Source organism: Gorilla gorilla, chromosome 21 (assembly GCF_029281585.2).
Source record: "Gorilla gorilla gorilla isolate KB3781 chromosome 21, NHGRI_mGorGor1-v2.1_pri, whole genome shotgun sequence".
Lineage (NCBI taxonomy): Eukaryota > Metazoa > Chordata > Mammalia > Primates > Hominidae > Gorilla > Gorilla gorilla.
Window position 1 is genome coordinate 52,915,449 of NC_073245.2, and position 24,820 is coordinate 52,940,268.

At 45.8% G+C, this 24,820-nt stretch overlaps 1 long non-coding RNA gene across 1 annotated transcript; it reads right to left on the reverse strand.

Moving 5' to 3' along the window:
- Positions 1-4,126: 4,126 nt before the first annotated feature.
- LOC129529011 (uncharacterized) lies at positions 4,127-24,820 on the reverse strand. Its single transcript, XR_010132370.1, has 5 exons — positions 24,352-24,820; positions 24,192-24,261; positions 21,588-21,708; positions 18,043-18,274; positions 4,127-5,388 (listed from the first exon to the last, which is right to left on the reverse strand). It is a non-coding gene; the product is annotated as an uncharacterized lncRNA (long non-coding RNA).

A 24,820-nucleotide genomic window follows, 5' to 3' on the forward strand; every position in this document is an offset into this window, starting at 1 on the left:
AGAGGCCCGGCGGCGTGTCCTCCCGTGCGCCTGCAAACCAGAGCGGCACTCCTGGCATCCTCATTCAGCCCGAAGGTGCGCCGTTCACCTTCGGCGTTATTTCCCTGAGGGTTGCAGGTGGTTGGTGAGCGAGAAGGCGTCTCTGTGCACGCATGGGTGCTGTTGGAGGCGTGCAGGAGGGGTGTGTTCGTGCGTGTGCTGTTTGCGCGCGCGTGTGTGTTGGTGGAGAGGCGCAGCAGCACGCGGGATGCAGGAGCGGGAAACTTCCAGCTTCAAAGCTCGGTGGGCTCCGGATCGTACTATGCGGAGTCGCTAAGCAGAGGCCAGTGGTCTCAAGGGCCTCAGAGGCAAGTTGTGCCAGGGAGGGTCCTGAATCAGGGGACCCCCACCTCCCGCCCGCCGCAGGAGCTTGACTTCTGCCTTTGCATCACCCAGATGTAGTGTCACCTACTTTTCCAAGGAGCCCTCAGGTCTCTGCCACCTTTTGTGAGGCTCAGTGGAAAAGTATTATGTTGCTCCCCTTCCGTGGGATCCTCCCAAAGTCTATGGGACCCAAAAAGAGACAGGAGGGTTTTCTGGGGGATTTTTGTTTTTGTTTTTTGCCCTTCCTCTTCCTTTTCCTCTTCCCAAAGGCAGCTATCACTTCCACTTTCCCTTGCCCCATACAACCGCTATCAGATTCCAACCCAGTGCTTCTAAAAAGCTATTCTTGGGTTTCTGGGTCCTGGTGGTCTTTAGGCAACCAGAAGATTCAGAGGGTCCCAGTAAGGAGCCAGAGTTACACTGACTGTGAAGACCCTGGCTGTGTCTCCTGGGGACCAGGGACAACACCCCAATACATGCAGAAATGTGCACGCGAGCACACACACACACTTAGGGGTAGGAAATTATTATTAAAACTATTTTACTGTTTTTTTTTACTGTGTTCTAATGTGACCAATAAATAATTTTAAATTACACATGTGCCTCACATTCTATTTCTGATGGACAAGCCTGCATTAGATAACCACTGGGCAGTATTGCTTCCAACACAGATGGGATATTTGATAATAGTCACTCTCATTTGTACAGGGAGTTGCAAAGCCTTTTGTCATTCACCTTTTTGTTTTGTTGTTGTTGTTGTTGTTGCTTTGTTTTATTTTATTTTTTGAGATGGAGTCTCACTCTGTTGCCCAGGCTGGAGCCTGGAGTGCAGTGGCATAATCTCGGCTCACTGCAACCTCCACCTCCTGGGTTCGATCGATTCTCCTGCCTCAGCCTCCCAAGTAGCTGAGATTAAAGGCACACACCACCACATTCAGCTGATTTTTGTATTTTTAGTAGAGACAGGATTTCACCATGTTGGCCAGGCTGGTCTCCAACTCCTGACCTCAGATGGTCCGCCCACCTCAGCCTCCATCATTCACCTTTTCACTCAACTCTTACAACTCTGTGAAGTAGTAACTATTATTATCCCTATTTTACAGAGATAGGTAAGCAGGGAGATAAGTGGGTGGATGCAGATATATCACAGTGTCTTAAGAGCATTTTGCATTTCAACTCATTCAGTCCTCACAACTGCCCTATGAGATGAGTAGGATTATCTCCATCTCACACAAAGAATGAGGCTCGAGAGGCTAAATGATTTCTTTACAGTTATACAGCAGTGATGAGCTGGAACTTCTGGTCCCAAGTCCAGTGCTCTGAATACTATGAAGCGTGTGGTTTTTGTGTCAACTGAATAGCATCCTGGGGATTCTGGTGTCAGTACGGTGCTTCTCCACCTGTTCTCTGGGTCAGGATTTTCAGCTGCCACAGGATTAGTGACTGTTCAGTTCACAGCTGAACCTTTACCAAGTGTCAAGTCCCTGCCAATAATTTGATTATGAGGACAGTGTTTAACGTGCCTTCTTGTCAGTGGCAGTCAAACCTCTTTCCTTTTTCTCTTCCCTGACTGTGTGGGGCTGGAGAGAAACCAAGGCAGGGGTACCGGCCAAAGGAGAACAATTTTGCAGAGTCCTCTCATCCTGTCCTTTACCCTTGGCATCAGCCTGGCCTCTGATCCTTGGTCCTGCCTCTGGTCTGAGTTTGACCTTCAGTCCGTATTCATACATCCCTAAATATTAAAGGAAAGAGACAGAGAAAAAGAGAGGGGAGAGATGATTCAGTGCTGATGAGAAGCTCACTGCTACTCAAAGCCACTGTGCAGTGAATGATAACCAGGACAGTTCCCTTCCCACTACACCTCCCCACCCATGACCCCAGAGCCAGTGTCAGGAATTCTGAAACCTCATTATTGCTCCCCAGGGCTGAGGCCCTCACCTCCCATAGTCTAACTATTGCCTCTCTATCCTTCCACCAGCGAGATCCACCAGATCTCTCTGGTTCTTCATCTGGTACCTTAACCTTCATCCAAGCCACCCTTATCTTTTCATTAGAGGATTGCAGAGGCTTTGGCTGTAGACTTTCTGCTTCTCCACAGGGCAGTAGAAATAGTTTTTATATGAATCTGATAATTCCCCCTCTCCCACCCCCTGGCTTAAATACAAATCACTTTAACACTTGGAAAAAGAACCAAATTCCTTGACATAGCCTTCAGGCCATGGATGGTCTACCCTTGTTACCCTCTCCCACCTCATCTTGCTGCATCCCCCATCACAATGCTCCAGGCACACTGATCTATTTAAGTTCTTCCACAGCCCAAGCTGTGTTCTGCCACAGGACCTTTGCATATGCCATTCCCCTGCTTACAATGAGTCAATCTCTTGTTTCTGAGGAACTTAGAAGACATGTTTTATGGATCTTCCCAGGCCTTGGAGGGACTTGGGTGTACCTAGGCATGGGAGTGGGGTGAAAAGCCTATTAGCAAGGACAAGGTCCTGGTCATTCTAGGGAAATCCTACACACTGGAGTCATAGGGCAAAGCTTATACCTCCATCCCATCTTTCTTCAACCTGGATCAGGGTAGACCTCAGGTTTGGGAGAGGCCTTAGGAAATAACACAGGGACATTCAAGGAAATGATATAGTCAGCTAGTCCAAATGTTTTACACTTGAGAAAATGGGTTACAAACACAAATTCGTGAGCCACAGTCTGATTTTATAGGTCTGAGTAGAGCCCAAGAATTTGCATTTTAATAAGTTCTCTGGGTAATTCCGATGCCTGGAGTTCAAGAAACACACTCTGAGAAACTAGATGGAATTTGATCATGAGCTCCAGAGGAAGTCTCCAGGAGGTGGAGTTGTCTCTGTGTCCTCAGTAGCCAGTGCAATGCCCATACCAGGAGGAACTCAATTACAAGTGTGGAATAAATGAATGAATAAATGAAATTAATAACTAGGCAAAGGCTGATCTTCCTTACAGTGTGAGGTCTGTGAATTGTCAGGCCTTTTCTGCACACCCTCCAGCCCCCTCCTCTCCCTTAGTTAGCAGTCATTCCTGAACCAATCCCTCCTTCTTCCTCCTGAGGCCAAGGACTAACTCAAGAAATCTGCATGATTTGAGTTATCCCACCCCATGGGCCTCCCTGCTTTCGCTTTCTTCCTCCTTTGTCTGGATGCTCTTCAAGGGCCCAGAATTCCAGCTTCTCACTACATGCTCATCACCACATGGATAGCAAACTTCTCAGGTACAGGGGAAGTAGATGGCACCCTCCCACTGCCCTGGGACCTGCTGCCTGGGAGTGGTGGAGGAAATAATGCTGATTGGCTGTGTCAAAGCCCAGTCTCCATTCAGCCAGGAGCTGCTGTGGTCATTCAATCTCTTTTTAAAACAAATTACAGAAGATCACATTCTCATTGTGAAAAAATGCAGCAATGTAATTTTAACATCTATGTCTAGAGCTACAGCTTGCTTTTGATTTTTACTCAGCAAATGCTTGGTCAATACATGGAAATCTACTTCTTTTTAACTAATGCATAGCATTCTATCCAATGGATGCCCTATAGTTTTTTATCCAGGCCATATTGATGGACATTTAAGCAATTTCAAATCTTTTACTATTGCAAACAATGCTGCAACTCAGCTTTTTACATGCGCCTTTCGGCACATGGGCAAACATTCCTCTAGAAAGCAAGAAATAAAATTGCTGGGTTGAAAGATGTGTGCATTTTCAGTGTTAATAATGTCAAATTAGCCTCTAACAAGATGGTACCTATTTCATTTACTATCAGAAATGGAAAATCTGTTTCCCCATAGCCACACCAACAACGAATTTCATCAAGGTTTTTCATTTTTGTTTCAGTTTTACAACCAGTGCTGGGAGATTAGGGTTCGGGGATGAATATGGCTTCTTTCCTCTCCTCCAAGACAGTGCAAACCTTGCCATTGTGACATGAAAGGTGTTGTGATGGCAGTATGTCCACAGTGCTGCTGGATCCCAAGTAAATGATCCCTGGTTCTATTAGAAGAAATGGGGAGGGTGGCAGAAAATGCTGCAGAGAAAAGGTGACACTTGGTTAAGGCTTTGGAGGCTGAGCAGAAATTTGCCAAACACAGAAATGCAGGAAGAGCTGGTGGTAGGACTAGTCCAAGCAAAGGCATGGAGCAAAGGTACTGCCTCGTGCCCTTGGGGAGCTATTTCAGGGAGGCTGGAAACAGAGATGAAAGCTTCCGCAGGAGCCAACACTCGAAGGACCTTGAATGCCATGTCAAAGGGTCAGAGTTCTGTCCTGAGGGCTAGAAGGTCATCTCCACATGGGAAGGCATCTTTTTTATTGGACTGTCAGGCACATAGTAGGTGCTCGGTAAACATGTATGGAAATAAAAAGGAGAATTTCAAAGGTATTTAAGCAACATGCTTAATTATCTTTCATCCCTCATGGAGACAAGGTGCATTCCATGCCAGGGACAGAGATCCAGGCTTCATTCTGGACACTGGAGAGGTGGCACAGACACACTCAGCTCAGGAATTCTTTCCTGGGTTGCAGCCCCCCTCCCGGCCCCGTGCCAGGTCCCTTTCACCTCTGCCCGTTAGAGATTGCTTTTGGTTGCTGTGTTGACAACCCCTGTTTCTGTGTTCGGAGCGGCTGTTCAGTGCCATTTCCTGATTTAATATCAGCGCCAGCATACAGCAAGGATGCACAGTTAGCAGTTTTTGCTCCAAGTATTTTTCAAGTTCCCTTTTGATGTAAGGGTTGGGTTTGCAGCTTCGCTGATCTCACAGAGCAGGGAGGGAGAGATTGGGGGAAGGAACTGGGAGCCAGAGGTGGGAGAAGACGACCCTGAGAAGATTCATCTAGTCCAGCTGAGCTGAGAGACTCCAAGCTCCTTCTGCAAGGGGATGGCAGAGGGATCAGCTAAGACACGGCAGGCTGAAGGGTTTCCTGGAAGGTGTGGCCTCTGAAGCAAGGCTGCTGCTACCCTTATGTGTGGGCATAAAGATGTACACATGTCTGTGAATATATGTCTCTGTCACAAAAACAAAGGGTTAAAAAGGTTAAATGATATAACATTATGCAATTCAAAGCACGAGGAAATGAAAACAAAATTGGTCCAAAGCAAAACTTAAGGTTGGTGCAGGTCCCAGTAGTGCTCAGTTTTTCAGGGTTTGGGGTTGTTTGTTTGCTGGTTTGTTTGTTTTTGACTGAGCATCTACTATGCCCAAGGACTTCCTCAGGGCTGAGTGCTCATCCTCTTCTGATGGAAACAGATCTTTTTCACTACATTATGGCCAATGCAACAAGAGAGCATGCTCGGGGACTGTGCACACTCAGGAACACACACCCACATTTGAGGGCAGGACACAAAAAGAGACTGGGCACTTCTTCACCAGAGTCCTTGAAGGCCTGCACCCCCCCACCTATAGACACCTCTGTGACCTGCTGCTGGGGCTCCATTCTACCTCTTCTACCACCCACCTGTTGGACTCTTCTCCAAGACCTTCTGTGTCATTTGGGGTCTTCTGAGAAGCAGAAGCCAAAACAGGATTCTATGTGTAAGAGATTGATTGGGGGACACACCTGTGAAGTATAAAGGAAGAAAGGGCAAGAGGAGGCAGAGAGAGCCTTCAGACCGTGATGTTGGTCTCGCCCCTGTGAAAGGAGAGGAGGAAGGAAGGAGGATGTGGAAGGAAGAGTCTTAGACTGCAGCACTGCTCTAGGAAAGTTGCAACCAGGATCATGCCACCCAGTCATGGCAGACTTCCCCAGGTAATGAAATTAGCCAAGCAAACATCTTATTGTGTGTTTTCTACATGTGAGGGACTGGATTATATTTAGATTGCATCATCTCACTTAGTCCTTCACAATAACCTTAACAGACAGGTACTATCTTCATTATTACCCCATTTTGTAGGCTGAGGCTTAAATAAATTAAGTCCCTTGCCAGAGGCCACAAGTTACAAGTGACAGAGGAAAGATTCAAAGGCTGTTTGACTCTAACTATTGCTCTGGACTGCTGTGGCCAGGAGGAGGCTTGGAAAGGGTAAGTGGGAGGATCATTTCTCTCTTTGCACCCATCTCTCCTGCTTATGGGCCCTGGGATGTGTTTCAGCACAACCCCCAAGAAGGCTTTTCTGGTCTCATCAGGGCTGATGCCAGCTCATTCCAGGCTGGTCTGCCAGTCAGCCCCAAGCAGATGGCCCAGAATGCTCACCTGAAATAGGCACTCTCCAGCAGCCACACATGTGCTTTTCTTTTGGGCATTACCTCCTCCAGGAAGCCTTCCTGCTGGCTGGCCCATGTTTCCATAGCACCTTATATAGACACTTTGCCCAGAGCATCTGTTATATCTGTGTCCACCACCAAACTCAGCCTCTCTAGGACCAAAACCAGGTCTGAGTCATGTCAGCACCCAGCACGGGAGGGCATAGCACTGGAGAGACAGCAATACATGCACCTGGTGCTTGGACAAAGGAATGTGTCCCAGGCGCATCAAGAAGACACCCTTAGAGAGCATGGGTTGTTGTCATGAAAGCCATTGCTTTAGCCTTCAGATGTGCAGCCTGCACTCCCTGGCTTGGTTGCCAGGGGACTCACTAACCCCCAGGCAATGTTAACAATTGAGCTTCTCGCTTCTCTGCAGCAGATAACACCTCCCACCCTCACCTCAACTTCTCTTGGGGGCCAGGCCCAGGCTTATACCCTTGCTTCCCAAAGCCTCAGCATCTGCTTGGCTGCCAGTGGCACAGTGGGTAGCCCCAGCCAAGGAGGAGAGTTATTTTTATTTATTTCTTCTTAATCATGAACTTAATTTAGCTGCTAATCAGGTTACCATGGTGACTTGCACTGGATTTATAGCAGTTTCCTAAAGTGCCTTTTTCACACTCTTTTGGTAAATGAATAAAATTTGGGTGATGCACAAAGCACATAAATATTGGGTGTCCTAGAAAAAGGTCAGATGCATCCGTTTTGTATTTGCCTTTTGCCCTGACTAATCAGGCATAAGAGAGCCACGACTATGAAAAGATTCCAGGTTCCTCTCCTCTGCCCTCCCTTTAAAACCTTCAATGGATCCCTACTGCCACCAGGTAAAGTCTGAGATTTTTGCAGTGCTTTCAAGGCCTGCCCCTCTATCCTCCCTTCACTAACACTCTACCTTCCAGTTCTACTGTGCTGTTTCTTGCAAGCTTATGCCTCTCTGCTTTTGTTTGTGCTGTGCCCTGATCTGGAAAGCCCTTCCCAGACAGCAGGAAAGCCCTCAGTCTTCTGAGCTCTCCAGAAGGGTTAATTCCTCTCTCCTCTGTTCTGGGAATGATGGTAACCTGGCTTGTCTGAGAAAGGTTTTCCCCCTTGTTTTGAGACCACTCCCATCCCTATGTGCTATTTTAGAAAACCTTTGAGCACTCTTACTGTCTCCACTATTGCTTGGACAGGGGTGGGGGGCTATAGTGCTGGCCAGCCCAGGAGAGTGGGGCAGGGAAGCAGCAAGGAGATGAAATGAGCAGTCGGCATTTTGACAGCTTTCCGTATTTCACTGTGTGGGAACCTCACCTCGTATTCTACCCCAGTATTTGGGAAGAGAGGGATCATCCCGTGGGCTCAGAAGAACTTCTGCCTTAGGCCTTCTGCAAGCTCCCCCCACCCCTTGTGGCTCCCAGAAGGGAGAGTGTCTCCAAGCTGGAGACCATAGTTTCCAGGTTTCCCTTGAGGACCTTGGGGCCGGCTGCCAATCAGTCTTGGGATCAGCCACAATCCATTAGCGAATGCCCAGGGCTCAAGGCGCCAACAGAGCCACCAGGCGTCGGCGCCAGATCCTACTCAGGGAACCCAAAGCCACCTTCAATTATTGTCTTGGACTTTGTAATCAGACAAGCTGGGCCCACAGACCATAGGCTGTTTTCCTAGGCTCAGAAACCCCTCCAGCCCCAGTTTCTGGCACCCTGAGCTCACCAGGTACTCTCCAGGCCAGGATGTACATGCAACCCAGCAAGAGACCACTCTCTGAACCTCCTGGGTCACAAAAGGAACCACCTGACTCCTTTGCAGCAGCCCACGCTGTAGGTAAGGCTATGTGAGTGCATTAAATTACCTACCCCTCTCTTAGCCTCACTTTCCCATCTGGAAGGTACAGCTGTAGTTATGGCAGATGCACTGGCATCAGTGATCATGGACTTACTTTACTTCTGGCCTTCTAAACTTGGAGTCAGAAGAACTGAGTTCGAATTCTTGCTCTGCACCTTTATTTGATTTTGCTTCAAGATTGAAGCCAGGGGAGAGGAAAGGGCTGTTTCCAGAGTGCCTTTGGAAGCATGAGATCAGTAGGCCCAGACATCTACAATAGTGACCAAGAAGGGAACGTCTTGTGATAGGCCAGGCAAGCCCTGAATGGCTGCACAATCTCAGCAGGCAGGTTTGTCCCTTTGTACCACCAGAGGAGTTCTGGCCAAAATGACTCAGAGGATTTGGGAATGGGGAGTAGACATACAACTCCCTCTAACCAAGCATGGAAGGACCCAGGTATCCAGACCCAATCACCCAAGGCTTGAGAGAGTCTGGGGTTCTAACCCTAGCTCAGTGGCAAACTTACTGTGTGATCTTGGGCAAGTCACTTAACCTCATTGGGCTTCAGAGAGTTTTTCTGGAGACATGAATCCTTCCCAAATGAGGGTGAGACCTTATGTTCCCCAAACCCTTCTCCAGCTTGTGAGCTTATGAAGCTGGCTCTGGCCCATCCAACAGCAGTTGGGGGTGGGGGACAATATGACTTTGTAAGAAAACTCAGAATAAAGCACAGTAACCCCTCCAGCCACTGGGGACTGCCTTACTCCACCCCTGCACATATCTTAAGGTGAGAATTAACAGGTACTCATTCCTGGGAAGGACTTGACAAGCATCTTGCATGGAGAAAAACCGGGAGCTCCTCATTGACTTGGTAGATGTTACACAGCACTGTGTTTAAGAGCACAGGCTCTGGAGCCTGACTCCCTGGGTTCAAATCCCAGCTCTGTCATTTACTACCTATATGGCTTTGTGCAAGTTGCCTAACCCTTCTGTCTGCTCTTCTTCACATGTACAATGGGACTAATAGTAGCATTTACCTCATTGGATTGTTGGGAGGATTAAGTGAGTAGATACACATTAAGCACTTAGTGTTGAGGGTTGATGATTATGTATGAAACATTTCTCCCATATATTAGTTCTCAAAGCTACTATTATTAGCCCAATCTTACACTCAAGAAAACTGAAATGCAAAGAAATTAACCCTCTTACCTGGTCCCTATGCTCTCTGCTAGTGCATTTGCCATCAGACCTTGCTGCTCCCACTTCTGCTCAATATGATCAATGCTCTCCACTGACTTGTTTTGCAAAACAAGTTCATATAGCAATGGAAATAGAGAAGGGAGTTGGGAGTTAATTAGGGCAGGGTGAGCCACAGATCAATTTTAACACTGTTAAAGGAGAGACAACTAGACATTAGCATGTGATACAACAAGAACCATCACAACACCATCTACAAAGGCTTCTAGCCAAAAATCGAATATGACTCTGATCAGGCCTCTGGATCAAACTACTGATTTCCAGGAAACACGGGGGATGGACGAACACGTTAAACAACACCACAAGGAGGCGCTCAGCTGAATCTGGAATGTGAAACAATCTACAGGAGAATGACCAAAATTCATCAAGAAACAAATGGCATTTAGAAAAGAGAAATAAATCACATTTTTAAATGTGAGAAAAAGGGAGGACTGTTATAAAGAAGATTAAGAGACATATCAGTCTAATGCAATGTTTACAGCCTGACTCAAACTAAATGTAAAAAGGAGGTTTTGAGACAATTGGGAATATTTGAATCTCTACCAAATATTAAATGAATTGGTTTTTTCATTGGGTTAGATGTGATAATGATATTGTGGTTATGTTAAAAGAAATTGTAAGTCCTTATCTACTAACAATACCTCCTAAAATGTTTATACATGAAATGAGATGATGTCTGTGATTTATTTTAAATACTCCAGCAAGGGGGTGGGGGTCAAGGGTGCATGCAGGTTTATAGTGATTTTCTCTTCTTCTGTATGTTTGGCAAATGTCATAATAAAAAGTTTAAACTAAAAAGGAGGGCAGAGGATGAAGGCAGATCACTAAGTATGAAGAGCTGTAGGTACGGGTTTCAGAAACATTGGTAGTGAGTGAGGTTTGGCCCCACAGAGATGGGACTGGGAAGGCACTCAGCCCCTCATGCATTCTCAGGTCACCTGAGGGAAAATAAGCCTTTGCACACCACTCTGGAATTCCGTTGTTTATTCACTCACTCACTCTCCAATTCATTCATCCATCATCCATCCATCGGTTCATTGTGCAGTCAACGCACCTGTTTGTTGAGAGCCTACCAGAAACTGAGATGTACCAGAAACTGAGAATACAAAGGTGATCATCCTGTCCTTCTGGCACTTATGGTGAAGGCAGGAGAGTCAAACGCTTGTTAAATCTGCCATTACGCAGATACGGCTTCACAAACCCTGAAAAGTCTGAGGTAGGAAGTGGATTGCATGCCATCAAGAAGTTTAACATGGGCAAACAAGACTTGTTCTGGAGTGAGAGACGGTCGGGGAAGGTTTCTCTATAACATTTAAGCTGAGAATTGAATGATGAAAAGGAGACAGCCATGTAAAGAGCCCAGGGAAGGGCGTTCAGGCAAAAAGAAAGGCAAGAGAAAATGTCCTGGGGCAGAAAGGAGCCAGGGATTTTCAGGAGTGTTCAGTATACAATAGGTACAGCAGAGTGGGAAGCGAGACTCACAGGCTGGGGGACATCTGGGGCTGTTAACCGCTGCTCTTGAACCAAGAGAAATGTCTCTCCCATACACAGAACATGTCATATAGACACAGAGGCCTCAGGCCAGATGACAAATGCTCCACCAGTTATCAAGACAGGTATGGGGGAAGTGCGTGTGCATGTCAGAGCACTAGAGAAAATGTTCTACTTCCTGAAAGAATTTTAATTTGGGACTAGGGTGGAGAGGAAGGGAAGAAGGCGGCCCTGGGGCAGAGAAGAGGCTACTACAAAGGGAACCATCAGAATCGCTGAGTAAGTAATACTCCCAATTAGAGATTTAAAAACCAATGGTGAAAAGCATGCTTGTGCTCAGCTCAGCCCTCCCTCCCTCAGCCAGCCTCAGTCGGGCAAAGGAAGTCGTAGCCAACCGTGGGGACAGTTGCCTAGTGATTTATGGCCCTAAGACAAAGGCTCCCAAGGAAAGGCCCTGCGAAACTCAGATGTGTTGTTGGAACAATTAGAGCCCATCCATCTATTTGAGTCAGCACAGCATCCGGAAAATGGGCCTGGTCCGGGCTGAACACCAGCTCTTCACGTGGGACTTTCCACATGGTGAACACCCACAAGAGGCCAGTAGCTGGTGGGGGAAAAGCCCCATTTTTCAGATAAGGAAAACGAAGCTCTCAGAAAGACAACTTGCTCAAGGTCATCAGCTAGGAGATTCAAACTCAGATCTGTTGGAGTCGCAAGGCCACACTCTTTTTGGCATTTCTTACTATCTCCCTGGAAGTTTCTGCAACTGCCCTGGGTGGCTAGTCCCTTGGGGGCTACTGGGCTCTTTCTTCAGTTTTCCAAGATGGGGCTGCTGTTGCCCCTGCAGAAAGATTTAGCCCTCAGATCTCGATTCACTCTAAAAAGCTAAGCTGGTGTATCCAAAGCCAATAGCAGGTCCCTCTCCTGCAGAACAAAATGCGTAATTCCTCCTCTGGAACTGTGATTCTACAGGGACCTGGAAGGGGTCAGTGGTATCAGGCCCCTGCCTCCAAACTATGTGCAGTGTCCTGGGCCCTTCTAAGAAATGCATGTCAGAAGCACCCCTCAGGGCACATGCATAGCCCCGTGAGCTGATTCCAGCAGCTGCACTTCAGGAGTGCTGTGTCTGACTCAGCTCTGTGATCCCAGCACAGCGTCTGATCCAGAGAAGCACACAGCAAATGTTTGCTGAATAAAGGAACAGACCTTTGGCATTGGAGATATTGCAGCAAACCCAACTTTAGAAGAAAAAACAAAAGGATGGCTTATTAAAATAAGCTTATGGTACAATGTTCATTGTAAAAAGTGGATGATACAATCATATAGCAAAAAAAGTCCCACAAAAATCCAGTATACATTTAATAGTGTAAAGTAACATGCATATATTTGTGCACTGTGAAAATTCTAGATTAAAATGTAAGCCAAAATATTAACAGTCCTATCACTGTGCAGTTGGCTTATGTGTAGTTTTATTTGCTTCTTGAATTTTTTTTCCAAAATGTGTTATAAGAGCATATGCTATTTTCATAATAAAAACGAAAAGCTGTAACTATTTTTTTCCATAACATAATTTTTACATGATAAAGTTTAGGGTGCTGTCTGCCTCTCTGAATTCAGAGGCAGCTGCTGGGTGCCAGGCAAGGCAAAGATATTGTGTGAGCTCAAAGTCAGCTTCCTCAGTCCACAGACCCCAGGGCCACAGGACCCACACTGGCCTCAGGAGCCACCCATTCCCTGTCTGGGTCCTTGGAATAAGGAACAACATGGATGCCAGACCTCACAGCCATCTTCCAAAATCTTACCACAGCCAGGTACATTTCCATGACTCCTTTCTCCATAAGCAAGTCAGTAAATCAAAGTGCATCTCGTACACAAGGTGGGCCCTTTCTGGTAAAACACAAAAAAACTTAATCTTTGGTCCAGAAGCAGTAGATTGCGGCAGCAAGTCAGCAGCCAAAACCATTAATCTTTGCTGCATTCCCCAACTGGCCCGAGTAGTAAAGAAGATAATACCCCAGCAGAATCAGTGACCCACTACAAATTGGTCCTGAAAGGTCCACCAGCATAAATAGACTTTTGCTGATCCAACACTTGTTAGGAACCCCAACAAAGAGACTATTGGCTCATCTGATGAGCCGCTTGCAAGGGGCCCTTGCAATGGCTGGTGATGGATGACCACCCTCCCTTGGAGGGGAAGATGCAGCTCCTGGTATGGGGCCCTTTCTCATCTTAAATTTGTCCTCAATAAATCACAGGTGCAGAGAAGCCAGCATCAGTTTCATTACACCTACATGCTCCAGTATCAATCACGCCACCATGGCGGCCTGTCTGGGCGCAGTTCATTTCAAGTGGCTGTTTCTGTCCTGATTCCATTTCCACTGCAATGCACGCCTCCAAGGGGCTGGGGCCTGGAGAACGGGAGGAAGAAGCTTTTCTGTAAAGGCCTATGCTTCCCTGGCCTCAGTACCTATTCCCTTCTCCTTGTCTATTAACTATTCCCCAAATGTGTGTCACTTGGAGCTCCAGATCCAGCGCCTGTGCAAAGGGCTGAAGCCCCAGGATCAGAAAGACTTGTTTTTAGATAATAGGTCTGACATTTGCCAACTTGGAGCAAGTTATTTTACTTTGCAGAGGCTCAGCTTCTTCATCTGGAAAATGGGGCTAAAGACACCTGCATCTGGAGATGAAACACAGAAGTAATTGTAAAGGACCTGGCACAGGCTGGGTACAAAGTGGGATCTTCAGTTCATGTCAGTCCCAGTCTCTGCTCATCCCTGGCTGAGATGCTGGTTGAAGAGAAAGTATTGCAGGGATGGCTGATCTTGCTTTCCCTCTGGTACTCAGGCCAGTGAGAAAGTGGAAATTCTGTTGTTCCTCTTCTCTGTGTCTACCTGCCTGGACCATTCCTGGTGCCAGCAAAAGTATGTCAATTATGGCTCAGAATTTATGAGGATGCTGCCACAGCTCGTTTTTTGTCTTGTTCCTTTCATTGTAGGCAGTTAAAATACACTTAAAACTAAGGACACCAGAGAGCTCTCAGACCTCTTCTTAATGCACATAATCAAATACTTTAATGTCATTAAATGCATATATAAGGCTCATCATAAAAGCTGTGAACTTCTTTTTTAAAGAATCATAAATGGGAATAAATGGTTTCTTTTTAGGCAGGTCCTAAGCCAGCTCGCCTACAACCACTAGAGGCAGGACGGAAGCACCCCTCCAAGCCTGCCAATAGGCCTCCTCCAGAGGGCACAGCCCAGCTGCCTCTCCTGTGGGGTGGAGCTCTCAAGGCCTAGTGGCAGCCCTGTAAATTGTTAACTAAATAAGTAGATCTTTGAGCAGAAGAGAGGGGAGTGCAAAGGACCCTGCTCCTGAGCTGGTAAGGAATGTCAGACGAAACAAGCTTTTCAAAAAGACACTTCCATTCACTCTAAACCTACAAGAAAGCCAGAGTGACAGGGCCATTTATTTGCAGAAGAGCTGGGGAGGGGGTGGAAAGGGAAACAGAGATAAGGAGAAGGAGCAGAGAAATAAGTAAAGCAGGGAAAGGCAGGGAGAGAGAGAGAAGGTTCGCAAAGCATGCAGAGAGAGGGAGACAGAGAAGGAGAGGGGGCAGGCTCTACCCCAGGGTCCAGTGTCTCATCCATCATCAGCCATTGCAAGGACCCCAGTGGTTCAGGGTCCAATGTCTTGGTACTGCATGTTGACTCAGAATTCTGAGACAGAGCCTACAGAGCTGCATATATATCCAGTACATCTCAGAGAACAGAATATAATAGCAATATAATAAAGATGATGATGATGATGATGATGATATTGAACATTTACTCTGTGTCCAGTCTAATGTCTAAGTTCTTTACCAGCATGACCTCATTTAATTCTCCTAACAACGCTATATGGTAGCTATTGTATTTCATCAATTCTAAGACATACATTTTCTGTTTCCCATTTTAACACCTCTGAAATTGAGATGCTTTTTAAAATCACTATCAGCCTGCCAGCAGTCTTGATGTCACGGTCATATCTGGGAACACACATCAAAACTTGCGGAACAAGTATTTGCAGCTTAAAATCCTGAGGACAATAGAGGAGTGATTTTTAAAGAAATGCTATCACAAACGCCTGCAATGTGACAGCAGATGATAGTCTGTTGAAAAACATGGACATTGACAATGCTGAGTTCGTCTCTGAATATGAGGAAGTTTTAGGAATACCTTAAACAAATTATTTCACTTATATTTTTCTTTTCATGTATGTATACAAAGGTCTTGTGACAAACATCTATGTTTAAATAAACCTGAAAGTTCTTTTCATAAGTATAAAAATAAAATTCTAAGTGATAAGAAAGTATTATGTCATGGTTTCATTGGCAATGATTTGACTGTTTTTTAGTGTTTCATAAAATAATGGTGCAACATACAAGCTCTCTAAGTCCCATCTTATAGATGAACAAACTGAGGCACTTTTATTACTTGCTCAAAGCCACACAGATAGTCCAAACTCCAGGTCTTTCTGGTTCTAGAACCTGTGTTCTCAGCCATTATTGATCTTCATCTCTGACATCTCTGAATTCAGATCAACATAGGTTCTGATTCCAGCTTTGCCACTTTCTGGCTTTGTGACCCATGATACTGACGTCTAGTAGTCTCTGAGCCATAAAGCAGAAATGCTAACGAAACCTGCTTCTCAAAGTTATGGGTGGGAAAATCCATATATGAGAAGGTTCAGCACAGTTCCTGGCCCCAAGAAAGTGCCCAGGATGTGGCAGGCTGAAGAAGGGTCTACCTATAAGTCTGCGCACATCCGAATCCGAAGAACACCCCTTTGCCTATGCAGCAGCGGACAAAAGACTGGGTGGCACCAAGAGCTCAGATCTAGGACTGGAACTGTGTCAGTAAAAGATGCTTTTAGCACTCTCAGGACAAGCCAGTCTGTATACACTTCCTGGTGCCTGCAAGATGCTCAACTCTTCCTTCCTACTAACAAAACAACAGCTGCAGTGACCGTAATTAGTGTATTACTTTATTATTACCATTTATATCTTTTGAATACCTACACTTTGGGACTGTTCTAAGGCCTTTACCCACATTGTAATCTCACAATAACCCCAGGAGTTGGCACATTACAGATGAGGGGAAGGCTCAGAGAGTCGAAGAACACATAGGGCTGTCTTCGGGCATCTTTTTCAGAGAAAAAATACGCCCAGTGTCTTAGGTTAATTTGGTACTTTGAGGTCCCATGGTTCCTTCCCATTAGGTCTGAGATTCAAGTTAAGACGTCGACTTCTAAAAGTCATAAAGGATTTCTTCTCCGCTGCCCCACACCAATGATAAATAAAACATGTTTACCGTGGAAAATTCGGAAAATATTTATAACAAAAAGACATGGTCACACATAATCCCATTGCACAGAGAACACCTCCTGGTTTACATTTTTTTGCTCCTTTTCTCCCATTCTTATTTCTAACCATATTTTACACAGTTTATGTTATTCATGGAATTTTATATCTTGCTTTTATCTCCTGGCATAAGCATTTCCCACGTTATTAGAAACTCTTCAACATCATTTTTATTGTTACCAATATTGTTGAATGGGTGGACCATAAGGTCCTTAACCACTCTTTTCATGTGGGAGCATTTAATGTCCGCAGGCACAAACTTGTGTGCCTAAATCTTTGCTTACATTTCTATTCCTTTGGGATAAATTATTTACAATAGCATTACTGCGTCAAATGACTTGTACATTTTTAAGACTCTTGATAGATATTGTCAAATTGTAATTCATATTTAAGAATATCTGTTTCAACCGTTTTTTTTGTTTTTTTTTTTTTTTTGAGACAGAGTCTCATTTCATCACCCAAGCTGCAATGCAGTGGTACGATCTCAGCTCACTGCAACCTCTGCTTCCCAGGTTCAAGTGATTCTCGTGCCTCAGCCACCCTAGTAGCTGGGATTACATGCTCATGCCGCCACACCTGGCTAACTTTTGTATTTTTAGTAGAGATGGGGTTTCACCATGTTGGCCAGGCTGGTCTTGAACTCCTGGCCTCAAGTGATCTGCCTGCCTCAGCCTCCTAAAGCGCTGAGGTTACAGGCATGAGCCACCACACCCAGCCGAATATTAACATTTTTTATTGTTATTCTGATAATGAAATTTTTCTGATTGTTTTCAATTAACATATTTTAGTTTACTAGTAAGCATGAACTTTAAAAAAAAACCTTATTTTACAATTGTATCTGTGGATTTGTGAGGTTACAGCAAAGCAGTTAGGAGCCCCTGCCTGCTAGATTAAGCTGAGTGATTTTGAATCCTGGCCCCTCACTTACAATATGCGTGATCTTGGGGTGATTATTTAACTTCTCAAAGCTTTATTTTGTTTTCTCATCTTTTAATAGGGATGAGAATAATAACACCTAACTCATAGGCTCTTTGTAAAGAATGAATGAGAAATCCCATGTAAATTATACCTGGCATATAGTAAGTGTTCACTAAATATTAGCTACTTGAATTTCTTTTGCAAATTCTTTTTCATACCCTTTTCTCATTTATCTTTTGAGATCTTAATATCTTTCTTATCCATTTGAAAGTGTTCTTTTTATAGGAAGAACATTAGCCCTTTGCTACATATGTTGTGAATATTTTCTAATTGGCTTTTAAAGCAACATTCTTTCTCTCTTGATAGTCTGCATGAGAGTATTTTAGGGCCATCCACATCCAGTGAAGCTGAAGGGAAGGGTTAGGTCTATTCAGTAAAGATATAGAAAAATGAAGGAGTTTTCATTTCCAATGATGCGCCCCAGAAAACATTGCTTCCATTCACAATGCTGCATTTCTAATAGATGAGGTAAGAATTGATGGGGTTTGTCGTACTCACAAAATGACGCCCAAGCGGGGATGCACGGAGAACGTTGCCACGGCTCCGACATGTTGATGCCAAACACTGCACGAAGCACTTCGTGTCAGGGAAAGAAGCATTAGAGCTTTCTCGAGCCCACTCTTTCTCAGTTTCGAAGCTGTCCTCATGTTCACAAGGATATTTTGGTAGAAAACCTCCTTTTCCAGGATCTCCATTTGCCCGTCGCCACTTCTGTGTACTCAGTACTTTTCTGTCAACGAGAGTTCCAAGGAGTGAGAAAGCCTGTTTTTGTTTTCATTTTTTATGTCTATTAAAAATAAACATGCTGAGAAGCTGCCTCTTAGTCTCTTTATCAAGCCCCAAATGACGTGTAGCCCTTGTCAACTCAGCGTTGACGAATGCAATCAGCATTTACAAAATCAGATTTGTAAGGCATCGGGAATAAACTTAACTAAGGGCAGGTTTCCCCTCCATTGATCAAAACGGGATTTTGCCGAATGATGGGCAGTCAGTCGGTCCCTCAAAGTAAGTAAGCATACAGGCAGGCAGGATGCTGTCCCCAGCCCACCCACCTGGGCCCAGCTCACAGGACACCTGGCAGGTTCTTCTGCTAAGAAAGCCGAGAAGCCCACCTCTTTATGGGTCGGCACAAATGGGGTACATTTCATGCTGAGTCAATTTAATCAATACTTTTCTTGCTTTGGAAACCCCGAGCATTTAGAGAGAGCAAAGCCACACTACGCAGTAAAGCAGCTTTAAATTCTAATGAGCTTCTCTGTGCTAATTAATGACTTTGCTAACTGGAAGCTTTCTTTGTTAAAAAACACACTCTTGCCTTTCAAGATGACAGCTTTTCCTTTCCTGAATGTCTTTTATTATCAAACCAGAAAGGGAAGTACTTTATTCCTCTCATCCTGTTAGAACTAATAGATTTTTATTACTTAAAAAACAATTTTCTTTTAGTAACCAGCTTTGCATTTTGCCCTATAAAAGCTAGAAAGTGCAAGAGATCAATTTCTCCTAAATCCTACCTGTCACCCGCCCGGCAGGAAACGGAGTTCTAGAGGGTAAACACAGCCTCTTCTTGAATAGACACAACAGTATGCCCCCTCCCGCCCCCTCCCACTGCGCAGTGAGATTTGGTAATTTGCAAATTGAGCAGCCATCATTATTTTTTAAGGAGCAAACAGGGTCTCCACTCCTCACTAGGAGAATGTGGCCCAATCATTTGTCTCGGCAACGCACGAATTCTAGAGCACTTGAGAATTCTTAGCCATAAAGCTGATTACTAACAGAGGGATGGTTATAAAGAAAAAAATCTTTTTAATCTGGGGAGAAGGGGAAGGGAAGATGAAGGGCAAGAAGGAAAAGATACATAGAGCTCATTGCTGGAGTTATCAGCCCAAATCAGAGCTTGAACTCTAATTTTTTGTGAATCAGAATTCACACGTGAATGTATGAGTGGAATTTGTCTCTCTTTCTCTTTTCTGCCTTGTTGTTGTTGCTGTCTGACAAGAGAGTCCGTCTGGGTCTCTCTGTCACTATCGCCATCTCTGTTCCTCTGTCCTTTCTGAGTACTTGATGAAGATACCCTGCCTGGAAATAATTGCATTCAGACCCCTGAGTCCCACTTAAAAGTCTTTGGGACTGATCTAGATAAATCCCATCAGGCTTTTGTTTCCACTCAAAGTGCCCCCATCATTTACTAGACGAATTAAAGTATCAATTTCTGTTTAAACATTAACAGGGTGATGCCAAATATTAGTCAGTTCCTAATAATTCTGAGGGATTAAAAAGATAATAAAAGTAATAGTCCATTACATTACCTACTTCAGCAAGATTGTAATGAACGTAATAAATTCTGGATCAGGGTTATAACAACTTCCATCTATTTAAAATGAATTTGTAGGGTTACTTTCATTAACTATGTATATGGGGAAAATGATCTGACATATTACTTTAAAAGAGCTGTAAAACCGATTAGGAGAAAATACGCTTTCCAGACAGGGATGCTGGCCACTGGGGACAACTGCATCCCTGGGAAGTCGGAACGAGCTGCCGAGATAGCCCGATTCCGTCCTTCCAGCACTACCTGCTTGCGACTCTGAAAAAAATCATGACAGCATCAGCGCTGGTGAACGAGGGTGAGGGAACCTTCTTTTTCCTCTTCTCCTTTTATTTTTTTTTTTTCCTTCCCAGGTATATTCCTGCTAATGAACCAGGGCTCACTCTGGGAACTTCTGCAAGGAAATAAACCCTAGGCCTGCAGCCCAGCCTGGCCTTTGGACCCCCAGGGGAAAGCTGCCATATTAAAGGGGCCCATGCCCTCATTGCTAGAGGAGACAAGGGAGCGAGCACTTGACTGCACCACAGAAATTACTGCTGTACCTCGAATGCCCGCTTCATTTATCAATTTCATAGCAGAAAAACCCATATGACTGCCTTGTTCAGTCGCATGCTAAATCTAGTCACAGAAAATTCCCCACCGCCAGTCAAGTGTGTTACGCACAGGCCTGGATAAAGTAACTTGAAATACCACTAATGATTTATACTTAATTGAACTTCTAAGTGATTAAAGTGGCAGTAATGAATGAATAACACCCTCCTCATTCCCTTGACCACCCGGCCCAGCCCCTCCAGGCAGAGTGGGCCTCGCCTGGGGAAGTCAGCGGGGATGGCCGCCTGAAGCCATTCTCTGGGCTCCCCAACGCTGCTCATCCTGGCTCAATTGCTCTCACTTGCAGTAAATGACTCCATAAGCACCGAATCAGACCATTGATCCTTTTTATTAGATTACCCAATTGTAAGGTTAATGCATTTGCATTTGGCAAACGGAGTCGGTCATCTCGAATCCCTAGCAGGGATCAGCGTTTAAAAGGACACATGCGGGAGCAACTCTGTCAACACACAGATTTGCTGGCAGCAGTAGCCAGATGCTGATGCCCTTCCTTCCCGTGGCCCCCCCCACCAAAGAAGGTGCCATAAGAATCCACTTCCAGGCCTGTGTCTTCCTTAGCAGCAGCCCTCATGGGACAGCCAGGGGGCCAAACCTGCTGCCCATGTCCTCCCCACCCCCAGTGCTTCTCTTTCTGGAAGAAGGAAGAATCCTGCAAAAGTTTTCAGTCACCACAGACAGGGATAAAGGTGAATAGTTCATCTCGGGCCAGGAACCTTGCTGCCTTCTCTAAATGGAGGAGAGCCAGGACTTAAATCAGTGACAAGGACACAGGCTTCAGAAACCAAAAGTTCTTCTTTTCTGATGGTCATAGAGTCGGACAGGGGGCAGCCATTTATACCTAGGCCTCTATACCCGATGTGAATTTATTCTTGGATTTTCTAAATGCATTAACCAAATGCTATTTAAGTGGTCTGCCTTCATTAGGATTTTCTAGTAAAGAAATTCATAAGTTGGAAAAACATACTTTGTTGATCTCATATGAGTTCTGCGTTGGAGAATATAGCCATGGTTTAGGGGAAATTAGAAGTTACCCAGAGAAATCACCCCAGAAAACCATGTCCTTTTATAGAAGAGGAAACTGGGGTGCAGACAGAATGAAACTTACCCAAGGACCACCCCCACCACAGTGAGTTCACAGAAAAACTCCCATCTTCTGCCTTCCAGATCACCCTGATGGGCCATCCTCAGGTAAGAAAGCAGTACTCTCAGAAGAGGTGGTTTTGAGGCTGTGACAGTAAAGGAATAGTCTTTTTATACAAATGTCTTAAGACACAAGCCATATTTCATATTCAGCTGCATAAACTAGGTCTTTGTCTAAATTGTTCTGTGGAGTAAGATTCGCTGTAAGTATTGCTTACAGGATGGATTTGTTCAGCATCTTGCCTCTGAGGACAAGGAAGCTGGTTTCATCATTTCCATTCTGTTCACTTTTTCTGCTTTTCACTTTCTAAAGGTGGCCAGGACGCTGGGGAACAACCCATCATGTGAAGTCAGATACTGAGGGTTCAAGCCCCAGCCCTGTCACTTACAGGCCATGTTATTGTTCTGAGCCTCAGCCTCCTTCATTGTAATAATTCCTCCTTGCTGAATTGTTTTGAGATTAAATGGGATAATATATGTGAAAATGATCAGTGTAGATGAAGCTCTTATCTAGGTAGGGCTCCTTATCCATGAGTTTTCTCCCTCCTGGTTTCATAGAAAAAGAGTGATCCCCTGGGCTTTACAAGCAGTAACTGACTGGTGACAGGTTTCCTAGAGACAGCCCATGTCAGTAAAGGGAGCTGTTTCCCGTCCCAGCTCTTTCTTGCTTTCCAAGAGAGGCCCAGGCCCTTGCCACCCTTTCATTTGCCTCCTCTGCTGAAGGCTGGAGGCTGTACCTTCTTTGAATCACTGCTCAGAACTTGTCTGAGTCTCACAGGGCCTAAGAGGCCATGAAGATAGGGGTAGGGCAATTGCTGTAACAACAATTCAATTACACTTCAGTTGCCATAATAGTCATTCACTTACATTTTTTGAGCACTTGTCATTTAAGTATTTTTTACATGTGTTTAACCTCATCTAAGCCTCTCAGCAATCCTATAAGATTCAAATGGCTATGCCCACTTTACAGAAGCAGAAATCGAGGCTTGCATAGGTCAAGTGGCAGTCCAAAGTGACACAGCTGAGAGGGGACAGAGCTGGGGTTTAAGCTCAAGCTGGTCAGACTCCAGGATCCGTGTTCCATCACTGTGCCCCGCTCTTAGGACTCACAGTACCTTTGTGGCAGGGCACAAGCCAGATGTCAGCAGGGACCCTGACCTATCCTTCCTCTTTTAGCCAGTTGATCCATTGAGCCCCAGGGACAGGTATTTGTTCTCAGGGAAAGCAGAGCATCAGAGGAGAAGGGGAAAAAAAATCTCCAAGTGAGCAACAGCTGACCTCTGTGAGTTATTGAGAAAGTGCCGAGGTGGCAAGGCTGGTGGTGACAGGGCCCCAGGGGCCTAAAAGAAGGATGCTTATCTGATTCAGAGTGCATGCGGGCAGATTCTACCTAGAGATAGTTGCGGCTGGCTGTCTTGGAAGAGAGGGCAAAGAGAGGCCCCAGCTGGAATAGGCTACCAGTCCAGGAAGAAGTTCCCAGCATTAGAGCTTGCCACCCAAGAAGCTTCAGACCTGAGCAAGCCAAATCCCAAATCCCCATAGGCCATGCCATCAGCCGTGGCCTCTGTTCTAAGGAGGACACACAGAATACCGGGTGTAGGGAAGCAGATGCCTGTCTATGCATAGACATGGACAGACTTTGTCTCTAAGTGGGTCTGTGCTTGTCTGCAGGGGTGTGTGCGTGTGTGTGTACATGTGCACATATGTGCCCACACAGCATTTGAGAGTGATGTGTGGGACAGTGTCTCTCTGCAGTTGTATCTCTCTGTGAGGATGAGGGTGGGTGGGCATGTGTATGAGTGACCATGGCTGGTCCCAGGAGAAATGCTAGTCCCAGGACTAGCATCTATGGACCTGTGGAGGTCTTTATGCCTATGATTCAGCTGAGGTGAAGGATGATGGGGAAACAGTTGGTCCCATCAGTGGGAATGTCATGATTCACAGAAGCAGGTTCCAGGGGACGGGGAAGGAAGGGTCTGCTCTGTCTTGAAGAGTCAGGAAGGGCTGCCTGGAAGAAGGGGCATTTGCTACATGGAACCTTCCTCCTGAGTCTCTCTTATGGGCTGGACCTGAACCAGAATGTGTGGAAACCCCTGTTACCACCTAGCCATATTTAGTCTGTCGTCCCCAGAGCAGTTGGAGATAGGCCAAGCAGCATGATGGGCTGAGGAGTTAACCAGCCTCTTCCCCCGAAATACAAACACAAACTCCCCACCAAGCCCTGTGTTCATAGGAGGAGATGGGAGTAACCAGGACAGCCCCTGGCCACCTCTGACTCCTGGACTTGGGGCTCTTGAGTACTGCCTGGTGGGTGTTTCCCTGCTGGACTGACCTGATTTTTTATGCACAATGCAGAACAGACCCCTGTCCAGAGTTGGGCACTGCCCCTGTGACCAGGGCTGGTGTGGGCAACAGAGCTTGACTCTGTACCTCTGGCCTGGAGGCTGCAGTGCCTGAAACCCACTTCTATCACCACCTCTTACTGCTGTATGATTTGGGACAAGCCCTTTGAGCAACGTGAGCCTCAGTTTCCTCATCTGTCAGATAGAAATGATTATTTACCCCATACCTCAGTCATTGATCCTTGGTAGCTGTGCCTCAAGCACATCACTAAGCCCTCTGAGGTTCAGCTTGCTCATCTGTAAAACAGGGGCAATAACAGCAAATGAGATCATGTGGAGAAAAGCACTTCAAAATTTAAAAATTATCTGGTGCTTGAGAGAAATCACCTGTGAGATGGAAAGACTCGGCCAGATTTTCAATTCTTGGCTCCATCTGCAACCCTGGCTGGCATTTCTTAGAGGATGCTGGCCTCTGGGTGTTGCTTCAGTGGCCAAGGAGGCCCAGACAGAGAGCTCCAGGACCCCAAGGACAGGAAGGCCCAGGGACGGAGTCTGTCAGTCGGAAGGCACTGGCCCGTGGCTCCTTGGAGCTGCACAGCAATGATTCAGGAAAAGGCTGACAAGGATATTAGCAGCGTGGGTTTTTTTAATCCTGAGTCCAGAGAAAATGCACGATCAGGAATAAAGGCGCCCAAGAGAGCAAGGAGAAGGAGAAATAATCAGAATTAGCCAGCGGGCGGGCAGCACGAACAGGGGATATGCAGCCCCAACAGGGTTGGAGCCTCTGCAGGACCAGCTGAGGAGGTGGCCACGGATTGGGCAGGCCTGGACAGGCGCATGAGGGAACTTGGGCCTG